We start from the raw sequence: 15,575 nt of genomic DNA, 5'->3' as shown, positions 1-15,575 counted from the left end.
ATGACAGTAGGAAAGATCTGACCTCCTTACAGGTGCACCGCCTGACTCTACTCACTCTTATTGCAGTTAAAGGTGCCACTAGAGCTAAAATATGACACGGCAAACTTCTAGCCTATGAGAGTGCAGTGTTTCCTGGTTTTTGAGTTATATAAACTGTTCACATGGCAAAACTGAACTTCATTAAACAAAGGCGATGTCACAGAGACTGCAGTGCAGATACAAGCATGACAAATCAAGCTGTTTGTAGGTCAAACAGTAACATACAGGTTTAGGTTTGTGTGAGTTTATACATTTTGAACAAAATTTCTAATAAAATGAGGATTGATCACGGCAAAAACACTTCCACTGCTTGTCTAAACTTAACTCTGTGCACGCTGAACCCTTCTGTTCATCCAGTGTAACTTGACCCTATGTGGAAAAGTGCCACCTAAAGGACCACCCTTTGCACCAAGAAGTGCAATCAAGCATTCACAATATTGGAAGGTTTTTCAGCATGAACAGTCTGTTTAAAGTCATGCCAAAGCATTTCAATTGGATAAATCCAGACTTTCAAAAACATCTTCTTTTTGGACTTAATGCCGTGTTTTGGATCATTGTCCTCCTGTATAATCCAAGTGTTCTTGAGCTTAACGGCACAAACTGATACCCGAACATTTTCCTTCTGGATTTTCTGGTACAGAGCAGAATTTATGGTTCCATTAATTACGACCTATGGTCCAGGTTCTGAAGCAGCAAAGCACTTCCACCACCAAGTTTGGCTGTTGGTGTGGTGTTCTCTTTTTGAAATGCTTTGTTAGTTTTACACCAGATAAAACAGGAATCAAATCTTCTAAAGAGTTAAACTTTTGTCCCAGCAGTCTACAGAGTCTTGGGGTTCATTAACATGTTTTTTATAAACAAATGTGAGATGTGCCTTTGTGTTCTTTTTGGTAGCAATGGTCTTCTCCTCTGAGCTCTCTCATGGATGCCATTTTTGCCGTCTTTTTCTTATTGCTGAATCATGAACTGTGACCTTAACTGAAGCATGTAAGGCCTGCAGTTCTTTACAAGTTATTCTGGGATGACTTGTCAATGCACTATTTTGGAAATTTTGGTAGGCCAGCCACTCCTAGGAAAGTTCACCGCTGTTCCAAGTTGTGGATGAAATCTCTCACTACGGTTCGCCTTAGAAATGGTTTTGTAACTCGGAGTTTCTTTAGCGCATGGCATGATGTGTTGCTTTTGAGATCTTTTAGACTCCTTTGGTTTGTCAGACATGTTCTCTAGAGGCTAGAGAAATTTGTCTCAGCTTTGCAAAAGCTGTTGTTAATCAGAGTTAATTAATGATTGAAGGAGGTAATTACTTATTCACACAGGGTCAGGTAGGTTTGATTAGTTTTTGTTCCCCTTAATAAATTTAATCATCGTTTAAAAACCACACTGTATTCACTCATGTTAAGATTACTTTGATGATCTGAAACAATTAAGTGAGACAAATATGGATGAAACAAACAAACTAAGAAATCAGGAAGTGTGCAAATATTTTGCGTCTGTGCACATTGCATCCCCTGGACAAAGTTTGGTTTGTTGGAAATATTTTTAAGAACGTTCTTGATTTTATGGACTTGCCAACAACAGCACAACTCTGCAGGAATCACCTCTGTTTCTCTGCAATCATGTGGTTACTTTTTCGGTGCCTCAGCTTAGCTATGTGCGTGTGTGTGGGAATTTGAGTGCGTGTGTTTGGGCGTGTAGTGTCAGTGTGGATGCCGTGCCTGTTTGGGTGGGTAGGGGGTATCTGGTGTCTAGCGGGTCACAGGAACACATAACATACATTCATCACATCCCAGCCATCAGTGTATCAGTCACGGAGGAACAGGGGCACGAATTAATGGAACAGAACAACATTTTGGAGAGACTGATGCTTTTAAAAGATCAGCGGAGACATCAGAACCATCCCAGAGTACGTGGTAATTCACTGAATGGTGCTCTAGTAGTGACAGAGACTTCAAGGTTTTAAGACAATTATCTAAAGAATAATGATCTACTTTTAGACACTGAGCTCTGGAATGACATGTTTTCACTCTCCTGTGTTTTCACATCCATTTCAATATAGTTTAAACTTAAAATCAGACACCGACCAAAGACAAAATATGATGTTTAGAAATAGAGTATTAGAATATTAGAATATTCCAACCCTTTCTGACTTGTTTTTGTGCTACTGAGAGGGACTATTTATCAAGTGCAGCGGCAGTAGCAGGTGTGCCCACTGCACTGCTGTACTAATGGCCCATAAGTGGTAGTCAGAGTCTAAATGAGTTGTTACTGAAATGTTTTATCAAACTAAAGTAGGCAAAACAGTGGCAGAAATTTCCAGACAGTGATGTAATTTTTAAATGTATATATAAAACTATATAGAAATCTGTTCAATTATTGAAATTGTAATAAAAAAACTAAAACTAAAAGACACTTAAAACACATTTTTACATCTCCTGATCTGTGAAATTAGAAAAGTGAAGGAACATTTTCAGGTGAGAATATTACAGTGAAAGTGTAAACATGCAGATGACTGGGGATTGCTAAGCTTGTTTAGGTTTTCACCTGACAGCAGCTTTAAACTGCAGCTCTGTGCTGCAGATGGACAGCAACAGGTGCAGGAGGTGGCACTCCCTGGATGGACCTAAGGAATGGAGGCATGGCAGTGGAGGAGGAGGAGGAGATTTGAAATGCCTCACAGAGCGGTCTTATTATAGATCAGACTCACATCTGCAGGCCTCCACACGCCTGACGACTGCCCCACAAACACCCCAGCATGTGTAGGTGTAAAGTAGTGAAGTGGGAGGTATTTTTACCCACAGTTTAAAACTTCCTTCAATGAAAAGAGGATGTTAGAAAAGTATCATTCCCCATACCTTACTACATCACTGCTTGAAAGATTGCCTCTTTGCTGCTGCACTGATTAGTAAGCAACCAGGCAAAATCGAGACATAACACTCAATTTATGCAGTTGCCTCTCTGCCAGCTTTCGGGTGACAACACCCTGGAGTTCAGTTATGTATCCCCTATGTATAAGAACCAGAACCAACTCGATCAGGCATTAAGGCGTTACACAGAGCAGTTTTTTTTTTTCATATTTTTCATAGTAATCTTTCACACAAATTACTTTCTCTGTGATTATTAGTTTTTCTGCCAATGTGAGTCTAGCTGGAGCAATATCAGCAAAATTACAAGGAAATTACCCAGCAGAGTTTCATGAAACATGCTGAGGACCTGGAGGGTGAGCAAAAGGATCCTTTACATACCGTCAGGAAGTGTTAAGAAAGGCAGCCGAGTATAATTTGCAGTAAATAACACAAAAACGTGACGTGAAAACACAGGAACTAACAGAGTATGGCTGTTTATTGGTTTCAAACTGATTGCCAAAATGTTGACTGACCCTCATCCTTTCAATTTTAATGCAACTATGGCCAGTGGGAATATATTTAAAGCTAACCACACAAGCTGTTCAATTGGGACTGCAATGTTAAAGGGGACACTGCAATCAAAAATAACAATAAGATGCTGGATGTTCACCCTCTCAGGGGTCGGGAATGCATGAAGACTCGTGTGTCCAATGTTGCAGCCAATAACAGCATCTCTATGCTTTGCTTGTCCCTGAGAGAGATTACAGTTGGCAAAAGCAGCACTGCAGAGGGAGACTGCAAGGCAGCTGTTCATTCATTTTTGAGGGAGTGCCAAACTACTTTGCATAATACCCGCTAGGTGGATATTATGCAAAATTGGTACATAGTGGTGCAGATAAATCAAGAAAAATGTGGACTGCAAAAAAGCTATCTGGGGCAGTTTAGAAGACCTGTTTTCTCTGGGAGAAAACTTCCTTGATTAGGACTTTGAAAATTTGTGACACTCATAAAAATGTGAAAATTAGCCTCTTTTAACAGTGTTCTACAAAGCATTTAAAGTAATATTTACATAAAACAGGCCAGGGTGTGCACGGGTAAAGCAGTTTTGTAGTATTGTAACTGTATTAGTTTAGTTATTGCAACCATATTTACTGCTCGTACATGTAAATAACTATTCTGCTGCATCACAGGATCCACTCTTTTATTTTTCTTCAAGGCAGAAAAAATTTCAGCTTTCATATCACAGGGTGTGGACTGAAACAACAGCCCAGGCTGGGAATTTGACTCGTCTCCAGACCACTGTGTCCCTGTAAACTACCACACTGCCGGTTTTGCAGTCTAACCTTGTGTTAGCCTTTTTTGGATTCTCAGAATAGTTTTAAATGTGTACTTAAAACTACGAGAGGAAAAGTTACATGTGGATCGCTGTGTTTGCTGTGGCTCACACAAATATACGAGGCTCAGCACACAGACCAGTCACACAAACCAATCTGCCTACACAGATGAAATGGAAATACTAATGATTGCATTAACAAGCAAACCATCAAACATACTGAGGCGTTCTAAAACTTCAGGTACAATCATTTCTTGAAATTGAAAACTACAGGCCAGAACAACCCTCGGGCCAGCGGGAAATGTTCAACATTATAACAGCAGCTGGAAGCCATTCAGGGATAACTCTCCTGGTTAAGACTAAGCATGTGTGCACGGTTCTCCTTCACACTCATCTCTACACTGTTGATTTCACAGCCACTGAAGTGAAGACAACACACAGAGAGCATAATGAAACTGTAATGCAGTTTTTTAAAAACAACATGTAAATGTAATCATGGACACAGCTTTGAATTTGGAGATGCACATTATGCAGGTGGTCTGGTGTTTTCTGTACTCTGGTGAATTTTCAGGCAGTTTATTTGAAATTTTGAGCCCCTAACCTTTAGCGCAGATGGCCTGAGTTATGAAGTGAATGTTTAAAGCTTCTGAAGTAAGTGAAAACAAAATGAACAGGAAATACTTCCTTAAATTAAACCTGAAAAAGGTGGCCAAAAAACTTTGCCTGTATATGCACAGAGTCACAGGTTCTTGGTTAAACTTGGGAGCGCTTGTCTTATTTCAAACTATTGTCCATCCATCCATCCATTTTCTGCCATTCTGCCTCCACCACACATCCGGGTCTGGGTGGTGGAGCTAACACTCTAAACAAAGATGCCCAGACCTCCCTCTCCCAGATCAGCTTGTAAAGTTCGTCTGGAGGGATACAGAGGTCTTCCCAAGCCAGCTGAGAGATGTACTTGTGTATGCACAAAATCAAAAAACTGTGTAGTGTGTTTGGCTAGTATAAACACAGGCTCCTAATCCAATCAAAGTGCTTTGCACTATGCACCGCTGCAATGCTAGAATCAAAAAGACAAAACCATGAAAAATATCCAGGAGGTTACAGTTAAGCCCAAAGGTGTAAAATCAGGGGCTCGTGGCTTAAGAGTTGGGAGTTCGCCTTGTAATCAGAAGGTTGCCAGTTCGAGCCCCGGCTTGGACAGTCTCGGTCGTTGTGTCCTTGGGCAAGACACTTCACCCGTTGCCTACTGGTGGTGGTCAGAGGGCCCGGTGGCGCCAGTGTCCGGCAGCCTCGCCTCTGTCAGTGCACCCCAGGGTGGCTGTGGCTACAAAGTAGCTTGCCATCACCAGTGTGTGAATGGGTGAATGACTGGATATGTAAAGCGCTTTGGGGTCCTTAGGGACTAGAAAAGCACTATATAAATACAGGCCATTTACCATATAATTTCTAAGCAACAAGTCCAAGGCAGATACAGTAATATGTATTTAATAGTCTTATTCCTTGGTGCCTGACTGTTCTTACGATGGGCCCTGAATCTGAGGAAAAACTTGAAAGCCAAAGAGTGTGTTGGTGCTGTCAGCCACTCTGCATTTTGTCTAACAGGAGTTGGATTAAGTTGTCTAAAGTAGATTTGATGGTGTGGGTGGGTTTGTTTATGAAGTCAGGGGCCTGACAGTACTTCATAGCTTCACTGCTAAGTTTGGGCAAAAAGCTTCTTTGCCAGTTTCACATGTAAATCGTTATGCAGTGTTTATCAAAGTATGCTGGGATTAAGTGCTCGCAACAAGAAACTACAGCTCTGCAACATTTCTATGTTTCTGTAGGTCAGTGAGTAGTAACAATTTCTCTGAGATGTCCTCTCAGAGAAAGATACTGGAACTATTTTTCTAGTTTTCTAGTGTTTGGATTAAAGAAGCAACAAATTCTCATATCGCTTAAAAAGCAGTGTTATTGTGTTGTTTGTGAAGTAATCCTTTAAAAGAACAAATCATCCTTTAGTAAAATATATTGACCCCAATCATCTCCTGAGACGATCCATTCTTTCAGTTTAACTGTCAGTGAGCTGCAAGGAGACGGGCACAGGGCATGGACTGAAACCTGTGAAGAAACAAGTGATTGTGGATAAAGACTGTGAGTGCTCAGTGATTAGTTCATTAACATGCTACGCAATGAAAGTGAGCCCCGAGGCAGAAAACGTAGCTCAAACTGCTCAAATTACATCCAGAGTGTTTGCAAGTAATACTGAACTGTAGATCAGTTATAAAGAGTTATAGGTTGTCAGAACTGGCAACAATCTCAGATATTTAGCAAAAAGCCTTTTGAGCGGAGTTAGTCTTTTTTGTCACAGCAACAGCATTTCTGGTTTTGGAGTCTACACAGTAGGAAAGTGAGTGATTTGGTGGACAAATCTTTTAAACAAATATGTCTAATGGTCTGTGAACTCTAGTGATAGAGAAAAGAACTGCTTTCCATATTAGCAGTGGTTCATGTAAACATTTGGACGTCAGTAATGCTGAGCTCTCTGATGCTCTGCTGCCTGATTTTCACATATTTTAAAACCCTCCAGCTTTTTTTTTAATATTTAGGGATTAGACTTTCTGTACATTTGTTCCAGAACATTAAATGAACAAAGTTGGGACATTATGTGAGAGGGAGACAATAAACTTTTAAAAAAAAGTCCTCAGTAGAAATCTGTGGGAGAATTCTGCAACTGCAAAGATGGTTGTTCCACTCTTGACGCTTAACACGGACCGCACATCAACCAATCACACTGCTCCACTGACATGTGTGGGAGAGGTTCACGCCTGTTTTTGAAGCAAAGATTTTGCCCAAAATCAAAACCTTGCTGGAAGATTCCTAAAATACCACATAAGCGTCTTTACCATTTACTTCCGAGGCTTAGTTAGATGGACTAGGATTTAATGGGTGTTCTATGATGTCCTACACCAGCGGTCCCCAACCACCGGGCCACAGACCGGTACTGGTCCGTGAGTCGTTTGGTACCGGGCCGCGAGAGTTGAGGCTCGGGTGTGAAATTTATGGTTTTCGGGGTTTTTAGCGTTATTTTTTTAATCGTTTTTATCGCTACCTCAGTTTCCCTGGGTCTTTTGTGTGTTTTATGAATAAATCTTCTTTTTTTGGTACCGGTACTGGTTTTATTTTGTTGTATTTATCTGTGACACCTTAAAAGCTGGTCCATGAAAATATTGTCGGTCATAAACCGGTCCGTGGTGCAAAAAAGGTTGGGGACTGCTGTCCTACACTACAAACAGTATTTACCCATTCACACCAATTCATACAAGACCTTACTTTACGTATTTTAAATGCTCATTTTTTTCAATCATGTACATGGGCGGAGTGTTTAGCTGGTAGGAGCCTTAGTATCAGCATCCAAAGACATATGGGATAGCCTCCAGCTACCCCGTGACCCTAAACTGGATACCCAGTTAAGAAAATGGGCATTCATTGGACACCATATCTGTGTTGAGTTCTGCAGAACTGAGCTCCAGTTTAACTCCCCAGGTTACCACAACTCAACACATACCCATGAAACACTCCTTTACACCACAGGTAAACGGGGTTGAATTAGACATTTTGTCCTCACCACCCTTTGATTTCTTTTTCTAGCACTTTAACAATTTAAAGCTGCAAGAAGACACTTGTCTGAACAACCAGTATCGCTTGTCTGCTGTCAGTGTGTGACTGATAGCTGTGATTCCTCGCACTAGTTTGGACATCCATCATGAATTGTGGTGATGTGATGTCAGCTGAATAGTTTTTGTTGTCCCGCAGTGACTTAAAGCCGAAGCCTCATGAAACTGACCCTGCTGCTCTAATCCTGTTCAGCGGCTGCTTTAAGCCTATTAAAGATGGACAAGTTAATGATGTTATAGTTGGCTCAATGACGGCTGGACTTGAGCATCAGGTGTCCACGCAAAGAAAACAAGTCTGCCCTTTAAAAAGTTGATAACATGTCTTTGACGTAACACATTACATAGCGCCTGACAAACAGCTGAGGATGTGATTGTGATTTATTTCTAGAGAGGAGTATTATCAGCACAGGCCACATATACTCTAGATAAAAATATTTTTTCTCCTCACACACTTACGCAAGAGTTCACACACAGAGGAAATACCGCCACACGTTTTTACAATTGGTGGGAGACTGAGCAGATAACACAAAACTTACTGGGTCTAAATTTAGGACAAAGAGCAAAGGAAGGAAGCTGTTTCTATTCCAGTCTCCAGACTGACTGTAAATACTTCAAAAAACATCAGCTCTTAAAAAAAGGAAAACAGTGAAATCTGTGATTCAGCATCACTGGTTTGTTCTGACACAGTCTGTTCACGGACCTGATGTATGAAGTCAAAGTGGATCTACTTAGTGTAAACAATTTCTTTCAAATTTTTAAAAACCTGTACAGTGGTCACTCGCTATAATGCGGTTCACCTTTCACGGTTTTTGTGCAATTTTGGATGCTTTCTTTTTTGTTTTTTTACAGCGCATTGTGTTCTGCGTCCTGATTGGCAATGGTCTACAGCCAATCAATCTCCTCCGTGCCTCCAGCTGCTCTATTTCCATGTTCTGGACCTGGGTTTAAACAGGGTTTAATCTTTGGTTTCATTCTATAATACTGGACTTATTTTCCTATGAAGGTTTGAACTTTGAGTGTTTAAACAAGAGAAAAAAGTGTGAAAATGTTCATGCCTGTCTGAGAAAAGTGTATAAAGTGTGTAGTGACGGGTTTTACAGCCTTAAAGTATCTATAATAATAGTAAAAAATAAGCTTTGCTACTTCGCAGATTTCACCTATTATTTGATTATTTTTAGAACCTAACTCCCGTAATAAACGAGGGACCACTGTATGTGCTTTAAAAAAATGTTCTTGTTACCATTGGAAATGCAAAACTGCTAATGGATATGTAGAAAAACATGCACTAGAACATTACCGTCCACACGAATGAACAGAAAGAAAAAAAAACACTGTTTTCCTCATGTCATAGCATTTGCTCTGAATCTACAAGCCACTTTGAGACCCACCTCCGACACCGCTCCTTCATGTCTGATGCCACTGATGTTTGCTTTATTTTGTCCTCAGTATTTTTCTGTACATGCGAACGAAGAAGCTGAGATGTGCCAGAACAGCACCATGGTGCCAAATGTAAATTACTGCAGATGGAAATAATCTTCATTCGATTGTTTTTAGGGAAACGGATGTTTGTCTTGGGGAGTGATAACAAACCTTCCGTTTGCCTGTGTCATGACATGTGTAGTGGACTCTAATACTGAGTTGACTGTACTGGTATGTTGGAGCTGCAGGTGGAAAATCAGAAGAAATGCATGATGTAAGTGAGTAATTAAGTATTAGCAAAGAGTACAAGTTCTCCCTGACATGTTAAACAATAATTTAAAACAAATGCCATACTTTTTGTTCAGGGTGTGTTACATATAATGTTTTTTATATATCTTTTTTCCCATAATATCTAACTCCCCTGATGTATGATGCTTACACTGAATGTCATCTGCATACACTGTAAATTCTGCATTTTGAGACAAATGGTATGTGAAAATGGAATATATCAGAAATTCAAAATATGACAATTTAGAAGTGATGCAAAAAACAGACAAAGGGGAGTGATGTGACTGCAGTTGCGCTCATACATTAGCGTTATACCATGCAAGCCCACACTGCGTTGATTTTCTTTCAACTTGCACGTAAGCCAGTGAAGCACTGTCCCAGCTTCATCGTGTCATCACCGAAGTGTCCAATAAAAGCAAATAGCAAAACACATATTGGCAACAAACAGTGAACAGTAAACAGTATTAAACAGATTATAGTGAGAGGGTCACTTCAACCAAATTCAAAACAAAAGTTTCCCACCTAAAATATCAGCACTTGTACGTGCAGAGAGTTTTGATGTTTGGATATGTGCAGCTCTGTGTTTTTATGAGGGACTCTGGATTAGTACCTGCAGTATAATACACACTGGAGTGTTTATAATGAGGCTTGTCATGATTCAATCTAATAAGGACATTGTTTTAGGAAAGATGCTCCACTGGTTTTAATTTACAGATAAAGGTTAGTTTACAGCTTAGTTATTTTATAGCCTGTCTAAATGTTACATAATATCTTTTCCACTGGAAGTCTGCAGAATACATCAGTGGTGCGAAATTCAAAACACGTGGACTTTGCTACTGGTAACAAGATGGAAAATGTACAATTTAGCATTTTAGCACCCAAGAAATGCTCCAGCTGTTTTTGTCCTGTTGGATATTGAACATTGATTGCAAAAAGACCAGTGTTGGGTAAGTTACTTTAAATTAGTAACTTAGTTACATTACTAGTTACTTCTCTAAAAAAGTAACTCAGTTACTTCAAGTTACTCGTTACTTTCAAAGTAACGAGTTACTAGGGAAAGTAACTTTGGTTTTACTCAGAATTCTCTTGTTAATGTGTTGCTTCTGTAACTGGATACCCAGCAAGAGTGCCAGTCTTCTAGCTTGCTTACTTGCCACAAGTGCACTGTGCCACCTACCAATAGAAAGGAAAAAATAATGTGCACATTTCCACGAGAGAAATCCCACGCCTGGACCGTCGTTGACCGCCGCCATGATTCTAGCCTGCTTTTTACATCCAACACAAAAACTGCAGTCGTGGTGCTTTTGATTGTACTCAGAACCTGGAAATTCTGCCTTCTGAATAGGAAGATGTAGGTAACACCAGACTGCAGATGAGCTGCATACAGAGCTGGACTGGGACAAAAAAATCGTCCCGGGCATTTTGACTAGAGACCGGCCCACCATTATGGGAAAAATCATAAAGCCTTTGACAGTGATGTACACTGTTCTGATGGTATATATGTATCAATCTATCAATTGTTTGTTGTAAGACTCAGATAATTTTTTTTTTTTTTAAAGCGAGACATTTTAAATGAGAATAATAAAGAAAAGTATTTCCTTGTCCCCCCCTTTCCCTGTTAATGCCCTACCTGCCCCCCTGGCAACACTTTGCTAGACCCGCCCCTGCACAGTTACCAGCTGTCAGCTACTTAGAAAAGGATCCTGGTGTTATTTGTCTCTCAGAAACAGCTCATAACTTCCCTTCAACTCATTCATGTCACCTAAAAGGTAAACCTGTTTCTCCATCACCTGTTCAGCTCTGATGATTCAGTAAGGACATCTCCTGGTTTCATCTGCATGTTTCCCTCTCACCACATATCCAAACCGATATCATGACCAGCAGCTTTACAGCTGTGGCTCCAGCAAACATCAGCTGATACTAGAAATTAATATTAAATAAATTCTAACAACAGCTGATCAAGCTTAAACGTGCTGCTGTTGTTTAACGCGACATCCGCTGGTTTACTCTTTCTGGCGCAAAGTGGGCGATAAATAAACAAGAGAGCAAAGCCGATCAGCTGATCATTGATCAGTTTCATGATTGAAGTAGAAACAGGAGAGGGAGGGGGAGAGAATGAGAGAAGAAGAGGCAGCTGTGCAGCTTCAGCTTTGTGTCTTTTTCATTGTAGCTGAAGTCCGGGACAAACTGTGTTCCTTTTCACCTCAGTACGAAACGCGTCATATTTTCTCTGAATACCAGACGATTCTGTTTTTTAGGGGACGGTTGGCAACTCTAATAATTAACCATATGAACAAAATAAAGTTCAACATCAGTAACATAGCACCCACCCAGCTGTATAGAAACTCCGTCATGCTAGCTAGCACGCAGTACGAAAATGTCAGCATACCGAAAATAAACTCCACCTAAACTTGGTTTATATCTGACCCGGATAGACTGCAGGTCATAACTTCTTACCTGCCGCTTCGGGTCTCTCCTCTTGCCTCCCTTTTCCTTCATCCACCTGCTGGCTTCCACCACTTGCTAATGTTATTGAATCTGTGGAAGCTCCGCGATATCCACCACACGAAGTAACGAGTAACGAGCCTATCTACATCCCAGTAACGAGTAACGCGTTCCTGGTTTTGGCATAATAACTAGTTACCGTGCTCGTTACCACAATAATAACGTAGTTACTGTAACGCGTTACTTAATAACGCGTTAGTCCCAACACTGAAAAAGACTGATTACCTGAATCTTAAACCTGTAATTTGTTACAACAATCTGGAGCCAAAAGGGAAAATGGTGTTCAACTGGTAAATTTAAACACACTGTGATTGGGTGACTATGTGCTGTCCTGTTTGGATAAGAAGAGAGAAACTGTGGAGCTCGGTGGCCTCTAAACCATGAGTGGGTCCGACTCCCACCGGATCTTTTCCAACTGAAAATTTCGGAAGTGTTGCCGCCGTGCGCCACTTTAGATAAAAGCACCAAGCAAACAGCATCATGTCCAAACCATTGAAGATGAGAGAGATAGATCCCAGTGTGTTTCCTGCCCCTTTGAGACATCAGATGGGCAAAACAAGGCACACCCGGAGGCGTTAGCCTCTGGACAGGAAATGCCTCTTATAAACAGAAGTTTGTTTTTATTTTAAACAATTGAATTTTCACATAGTGAAAGACAGTCACAGCTCAGGTTAGCTTAGGATAAAACACACAAATTATAAACATCTTATAATTTGAACAAAATCTTAATTAACTGACAGAGAAAGGACAAGAAGGGGGGACCAAATTTGAAGGGGGAGTTCTGTGTTCACACAACAATAAAAATTTTCTGTATGGAGAGAGAAGTTGTGGAACAGACTGAGTGATTAACGGAACCAACGCACAAGCATGACACAGTTTAAAAAGACGTAAAATAGTATTGGTAAATATAGTTTTTCCAAGGAAGGAATGAAAAAAGGTTTTGATTGGATGTTTCACCAATTATTTATACTTATTTTTTATTTTTTTTATTTTTTTATGCATATATGGATGCATGTGCATGTATATGTATTTATAAGTGTTCTGTACGTCTTTTTGGTGTGTTATTGGGCTTATACAATAAATTTATAGAAAGAAGAATGTAAACAAGCATTTATGAGGATATAAACAGGAAGTAAAGTTACTAAATTTTGAAGAAGGGGTGTGATTAAATAACCTTATGCTTCTTCCCACTCCTTCCTTATGTTTTATTGTGTTATTTTATCATGTTTAAAATAAAGCCTCAAAGAAAAGAAAAGCAAAGCAAAACAAATGTACTTTCAGGTCTTTTGTTTACAGGAGTCTTCCTTCCTGTAAAATCCTCTCAGCTCTCTGCGTGCACCCGAGGAAGTTCACCCTGCATGTACGTCAAGTGGTGTTTCCTCATGAGGTCTCCCCCATGAACCACCCTGTCAGCCCTTAACCCCACTCGACCCCTTAAATGCCGGTCTAAAACTGACCCCACCTATAACTGCAACCACCACCCAAAATCTGTCGCCAGGAAACTGCTATCATCATCCATCATTTCATTTCTGACGTCATTTATTCTCAGTTCAGTGTGGACACACACACACACACACACACACACACACACACACACACCTGCTGCTTTAAAAAAGTTGACATATTTTCAGGAGGTATAACTGCTTTTCAGTAGCTTCACAGTATTTATTGCTGAGATTTATGTCTGACATCTATGTTTTATTGTCATCTGATAAGTTTAGTTAACACAGCTGAAGATTTTCCCTAACGTTAACATTTAGCCTCTGTACTTTCACAAAAGAGACATGTCCGTGTTTTCTCGAGTTGATCGGAAATCAGTAAATATGTTCACCTAAACTAGTGGAAAAATGAAACCAGTTTAACCTTTAACCTTCAGGGCACTGGTGCAAATGTTGCTGGAAAGAAGAGTCTGCCTTCTGGTTTCGTTGGTCTAGTTTGGTGTTGTTGTCAAAGACGCAGCTTTTATCGCCTAAAAATGTCCAGCGCATGCATTACGTAATCCAGCGGGACTCATTTGTTTGTGATCTTCAATCACAGAGCGGGTGTGTTTTGGCTGTGATACCTCTGTACCCACTTTAAGCCAGCGTACATACCAGGCTGGGGGGGCGAGCTAAGCGGTGAAGTTGGACCTGGGGGACAAACAGATCCTGTGACCGTCACACTGCAGCTGTCACTGTGTGTAACATTAAGACAGGGACTACTGGAAATGACTGCGTGCTCTGCAGCATAAAGACGTACCAGTACATACACCCGGAGCTGGGTCACTTGGTGTTTTTACAAAAAAACCTTGCTGGAACATGAGTAGTTTACTGACAGTTGTTTAAAAGAGCAGTAAACTACTTACTATGTTGAGTGGTTTATTTATGATGAGGGCACTCTGTTATGTGGGCTGAACAAATGGCACTGCCAGATACACAGTTAAAATAAGTGCTCTGATTAATTTTCAAGTGTTATTTCTCTCGGGTCTCTTGACAAAACTCCCTTATAAACTTGGAGCATAACGACATGTCATGCTGCAAATAGTTACCATAAACCTCAGTGAATACTCGAGTGTTTGTAACCAGCAACTGGCATGTTGGAATAAACACTAGCAGCAGCTGTCTTACTAAAACTGTCTTTGCATTTAAACAGCAGACTATTGTTATGCTCTCCAATGTCAGCAAACTGGAGTCTGCAGGCAGCTCCATAAACTATTCTGCCCAGCTCTCAGCAGCTCCTGAGCTGCCAAATGTTAAACCAACCTTTCAGAAACACAACAATGTGTTTTCAAGCAGATTTATAGCTAAATTATACAGACGCAGAGCAAAAAAAGGGAAAAAAAAACACTGCTGCTATTCCATAACACAGAGTATCAGGAACACATGCTTTCGGATTTGGTCTAACCAGCCAAAATCTGCCCCATCTTTGAGCACATTTTCCTACACAGCAACAGAACGGTATCCGCACACTGCAGTGTTTCATGAGCACAGACTTTATTAAACCACATTCACACAGCCTACCTTAATTTTCAACCTCAGCGTGTCCTCAAAGGTGACAGGCCCTCCACCTGCAGCAGCAGCAGCAGCACAGCTTCACTCTCTGGCTCGTCCTCTTCTCTTGTTCTTATGACTCTTTCACACTCACTTCGTGTTGGTCGGCTGCTGTCATTAATTTGTTGTTGGTACTTTTTTTCTTTTCCCCCTCTCTTTGCTTTAAACATTTGCCCCTTGTCACCAGCCAGCCTGTTGCTCCCCTCACTGAAAGCTCAGGCCTGGCCAGTGCCCCATCTCGAGGAGGGATGCATGCAGCCACCCGATTGGCTGGAGGGTAGAGATATGCCCCCATATTAGGGCACCTGGAGGTGGGGCTGAACGACCATAGTAATAAAGGAGGGAGGAGAAGAAGATAACAAAGTTTGTGTCATAGTAGACTGCAGCAGCAGTGAGTGTCTCTCTGTCTCTCAGTGCCTGCTGCAAGCTATTAAGACGCTGAATGTGAACAATAGGAAAGATG

General features: G+C 40.8%; 1 protein-coding gene across 1 annotated transcript in view; it reads right to left on the bottom strand.

Annotated features, from left to right (window-relative positions):
* Positions 1-15,341, bottom strand: part of prx (periaxin) — a 36,347-nt gene extending 21,006 nt beyond the window's left edge. The window contains exon 1 of the mRNA XM_019367204.2: positions 15,083-15,341. The gene's annotated coding sequence lies outside the window, so the exon portion shown is untranslated. The remainder of the gene's footprint in view (positions 1-15,082) is intronic.
* Between the last annotated feature and the right edge of the window lie 234 nt (positions 15,342-15,575).

The sequence above is a fragment of the Oreochromis niloticus genome, linkage group LG14 (genome assembly GCF_001858045.2).
Source record: "Oreochromis niloticus isolate F11D_XX linkage group LG14, O_niloticus_UMD_NMBU, whole genome shotgun sequence".
Classification (NCBI taxonomy): Eukaryota; Metazoa; Chordata; class Actinopteri; order Cichliformes; family Cichlidae; genus Oreochromis; species Oreochromis niloticus.
The sequence above is the reverse complement of the archived record's forward strand: the minus strand, read 5'-3'. Positions and strand labels throughout refer to the sequence as shown.